This window comes from Lathyrus oleraceus, chromosome 4 (genome assembly GCF_024323335.1).
Source record: "Lathyrus oleraceus cultivar Zhongwan6 chromosome 4, CAAS_Psat_ZW6_1.0, whole genome shotgun sequence".
In the NCBI taxonomy this organism is placed as follows: domain Eukaryota; kingdom Viridiplantae; phylum Streptophyta; class Magnoliopsida; order Fabales; family Fabaceae; genus Lathyrus; species Lathyrus oleraceus.
Genome location: NC_066582.1, coordinates 494,302,713 through 494,308,062, shown reverse-complemented (window position 1 = coordinate 494,308,062; position 5,350 = coordinate 494,302,713).

Sequence of the window (5,350 nt, the reverse complement as noted above, 5' to 3'; positions counted from 1 at the left end):
TGGGTGCGAGGGCAAGAAGTACCGTTGTATTTATCGAAGGACGGCGCTTTGAACTTGTAAGGGATTCTCAAACCTTCCACCAACCCCATATTGGTAACATCAAAACCGAGAGAATTCTGACATTCCATAGCTCTAATTTTCTCAGCAAGGGCATCAACTTTACGATCCCTCTCATTAACCCTTCCCAGAACGTCTTCGTCTTCACTGAGCAGAGAAAACATATCCTCTTGTCTGTCAACAATCGGAACAGGATTACGGGCCGGGGCACGGACTGCTCTGTCGTTAGCGGCATCTGGAGCAATAGGTTGACCGTTGATTCGAATTCCCCCCAACTCATCACCTACAGCATAGTTGTTGATGGGTACAGCAGCAGCAACATTGTTATCATTGACCGGGCCTCCCTCTGGCGGAGCATGGTTGACCGGTGGAATTGCAGCCTCTTGTCTCTGAACCATGGCTCGAAGCTCTTCTTGACCTTGCGCAACCCCTTGCATCATATTCATAAATTGGGCCATGTTAGCCTTCATCTCAGCCAACTCTGCTTGAACTTGATCCATACCTCTCTGTTGATTCAGTCTTGTTGAGTAGCGGTGCGGACGTTGATCAGCTATCCTGCCTGAACAGGAACCAAGAGTGAGAAGTCACGACCAAGAACACCTGTTATGCAAAATGATATGAGTATGGTGCTAATGATGCGTATGATGCACATGATATGTTCATTCCTCAGGCATTCAAAGAGCCTAAGTCATCCTCAAAAGATGGCAACCTGCAGCAAGAACAACATAGAAGCACAGAAACAACATACACAGGAGTGATGAGTACAAGGTGAAACCAACAACCTCATCTATATGAGTAACAGGATCATACAACAAAGTCGACAAAGAAAATCCAAACAATCGGAGTACAACAATGAATCCCATCCAACAAGCCTGGAGGTGATTCTCAACATACATATCAAAGATACAAGCTAAGACAAACGGCCTCCCGGAATGAGAGTCTTCAAGTACCGACACTGGTCTATCAACAGGTCACATTCTGAACATTCTGGCAAAAGAGTGATCTTCTCCTTCAGTTGTCGTCTAAGCTCTACCACTTCTCCTCCAAGGTGGTTCTCTGATGCCTGTCTCAAGTCTACTTCCTTCTTCAACTGGATGTCTTTATCTCTGAGTTGCTTCTCCAAGTCTCTGATCTTCTTCTGATAGCTGGCCTCAGCTCTCTGCAGCCTCAAGCACTCCCGGTGTTCTGCATCTAACATGCTCTCCACCTCCTCGTAGGATCTCTTCTTGCTTCTCAGTCTGCTAGCATCTTCTTCTCGCACTCCTCTGAGTTGATGAACCAAGTTCAAACTATCAGCTTTGGCTTTGTACAGCTCCATCTGGGTATCTTGCTCCTTCTCTCTCAAACGGCGATTCTCCATCAGGGCTTGCTTGTAGTGCTCCGCAGGCACACTCTCAGCAAGGATCAAAGGTGGTTGCTCGTGCAACGGCTCCATCCTATCATAGGGTAACAACAAAGTTTCTACTCTCTCCTTGACCCAATCAGTGTAATCGGGCATAGCAACGGCGAACTTCTTCCCTAAGACAGATCCATCCTTCACACCAATAGACTTCCAAGCTCTCCCTATCTGCTCCAATCTGGCCGGGTCACTCTGCTTCTCAAAATACACACTTTCAGCTACCTCAGACTCAAGTGGTCTTCCCTTCATCACAAACCCCAACTGGCGAAGAGAAAGAACCGGGTTGTAATTGATGCAACCCCTAGTCCCTACGAGTGGCATATTACGGAATCCTCCACAGCTCATAATGACGTTACGCACATCCATCCGGTAAGATTGCCACCTGATATCATAGGAGGTAAGAGACATAACCCTCTGAGTCCACTTACGCGTGCTCTGAGCATCCACAAAAGGTCCACTGACTGGTAAGAGAGACAAGAACCATCTGAGCAAAAGCGGGAGACAACACCTGATAGCTCCACCCTTACCATGCCTACTGTGAATAGCATAGTAAGTGTCAGCCAACAGAGTAGGAACTGGATTTCCTCCAATGAAAATACTAACTGCAGCATAGTCAACAAAATTGGGCATACTCGGAAACAGGACGATCCCATAGATCATGACGGCCAACTGAGCATGAAAGGCTTCCCAACTTCCCTTCTCTGCTTCTTCTCTAGCTACCCTTAACAGAAACTTCAAAGGCAATCCTACAACATCCCCACTGGACTTCCAACTATCACTGACTTCCTTGATACCCAAATGGAGAGCTCTGGCAACAGCTCTGAAATCAACCTCCTTGGGCACATCCAAGAAAGGAACCTGATACCGGACCGGGACACTCAGCAGAATGGAGTACTCCTCAAGAGTAGGTGCCAACTGATAATCCTGAAAGGTGAAACAATGAAGCTCTGGGTCGTAGAACTGTAGAAGAGTCTGCAACGGCACCAGATCGACTACCATCTTCAACAGTGTCAGAATATCTCCATACTGGTCAACAAACCCCTTCTGGTTACCACTGGTCATAAGGTTGCTCAACTCAATCAGAGACGTCAAAGGTTCACGGTGAAAGCTGTAGGAACAAGTCTTCCGCTTCAACTCTGGGACTGTTGCCATCTCTATCAGTGAACAAGCTCTGGAATGTACCTGAGAAATGATATGCATGCAGGGATTAGTTTTTTTTCTTTTTTCTTTTTCTTTTCTTTTCTTTTTTTTTTTTTATCTTTTTTTTTATTGCGTTTCTTTTGAAAAATAAATATGCTATGATGCAAATGATGCAGACGCGACTGGTTGGCTGTGTCTCTCAGAACACAGGATCAAAGCTTCGGCTTGAACTCGGAACCACAAATTCATCTGAAACCCAAAGTCATCTGAGACCCCAAAATTCTGAACCAATAGTCACCAACAGGATCACAAGTCACCAACAAGTCACCAACAAGTCACCAACTGTACCTGTAATAATGATCATTCCCTCCCCACTCACGGGTGTCATCTAGGCCAGGGTAAGGTCGAGAGAAACGCAGCATAAATAACCTTTCGCAGAACATCATCATATACACACCCGAAGTATGTAACGATAATGTCCCACCAGGGTCTGAACTGCTCGTGATATCAATGTTCCGCTAAGTGGCGCAATACCACCCGCTTCCCATGAATCACTCTATTCCTAAGTATCCTAGATTTCACTCATGGCCTGGGTATTGGGCCTTTTACCTCATGTAACTCCCACCCCAACAGAGAGAAACAGACAACCAGCCAGGTGAACAGATGAATATGAATGCAAACATCAATGCAAACATAAATGCAAACAATAAATAAATGAATGCAATAAATAACAGCAAACAGCAACCAAAACCCTAACCTAGAGAGCGCTAGGAGAGACTCGCTTAGGGAAGATGGACCAGCACAGGTCAACTTCTCTATGTTCCCCAGCAGAGTCGCCAGCTGTCGCATCACGCGAAAAACCGGCGGGAAAACAAGAACAACAGAGCCGCCACCGTGCGTTATTTATCCCAAAAGAGGGAAAGGAAACGCTCGAAGTAAACCTGGGAAAGAACATGGTCTCGCGACCAAAGAGAATGGGTTCGGGAGTCGGTTATGCGAAGGGAAGGTATTAGCACCCCTACGCATCCGTAGTACTCTACGGGATCCACGCACAATAGAAAGGAAAATGGTTGCTAAAACGCTGCTCAAACACACACAAACTGGCTGAAAGAGACACAAGAAACTGACTGAAACTGACTCGGCAGGATGTCGCATCCTGGGCCTACTTAGTCTATCAGGCATAGACATCAGAGTCGAAGTAGTTCGGACTGGGGAAACGACACATGCTCGCTAGGATATCGCATCCCATGCATACGTATCTTCTCAGACGAGAGAAGAATCAGAGCATTCGTAGCTCGGCTGACACGCACACAAACAAACACGGGAAAAGGCAAACGTGGAGCCCGAATGCCAATCACTGGACTTATATCAGCATTCGAACCAACAAAACCACACTGGAACCCAAATGCCACTCGATGGACTTACATCAGCTTCCAAGCATACAACAAGACAAAACAAAGACACAGGCGCCCGGAGAGATCAGCTCATCTCCTGCCTACGTACCTCATCTGGTATGAGGATCAGGGCGACGTAGTTCCCCTACAGAGGGAAAAAGGACTAGCCTAACCAGATAACAGAGGGAGACACAACTAGGGAGACTACGACTCGAGCCTAGATGTTATCATGCAAAATCATCCCTAAGTTAAGGTTTCTAGCTAACTGGCACTGGGAGCCAACCTATCCTAGTCATGACTTGCACAGGAAGCAAGCCACACACACACTTAACTTGCACAGGAAGCAAGTCAAGCACAACCTATCTTGCACAGGAAGCAAGTCTAAACTAACCCTAACTTGCACAGGAAGCAAGTCAAACAAACATACAAGCACAGATAGCACACACTATACACAAGCAAGTGGCTCAAACAAGGGTTAGGTTTTAGTCGAGGGGTCATATCAACCTCAACAAACAAACCTCTGGAATGGGTAGTGTTAGCTCTTAACCTTGCCATTGAGGGGCTAAGGTGAAACAGATGAAAGGTGAGTGAAGATAAGACCTCACAGCTCTTATCCCTGGCCTGGGAGAGCTTAAGACAAGAATGTGTGGGTTCAGAAAGTGGGAACCCTTCTACACATTTAAAACTGACTCAACTGTACAATTGTACAAGATCTTGGGTTTGTATCTGCAATGCATCAACACAGTGGTGTGAGCAAAACAGATGACACACTGAATAGCAGGGGATAGGTTGCATATCCCTTGGGTTCTGCCAATTGCCTCTTCACTTAGGAGGTCTTTGACTCTGTACAAGGACAAATTAAACATACACAAACATTGCCTCTTAAGGAGGACTTCAGACAGTTGCCTGGCCGAGTAACAGACCAGGTCTTCCAGACTACATGAAGATAGAAAGGTATACCTCAATGCAAATTGCTTATCAAGCAAAGCAAAGCAAAGTTCACAAGGAACTAAAAGCAACTAAAGTACCTGAAATCAGTCAAGCACAGTTAGTATACAAGTCAAAGTTAAATCAAAATGAAACAGATGTCAACCAGTCAACACAAGCAAGTGAATGTGCAAGGCACAAGGCTCAAGGCATGTGAGCCAAGCCACCTACAAAACAAACAAGTTAGACAAAGATATTCCAGCAAACTCAATCAAAAGAAATGGTCTCATTGGTCATTTGTGGGTCAACCTGAAAACATGAGCTCAAAGGTGAGTAACAGGACCACTAGGACAAGCCTAGGGTCAAAAGAGAATGAGAAAGTCAAAACAGCAAATGACAAGTGTCCAAAATCATTTTCAAACAATCAAGAATC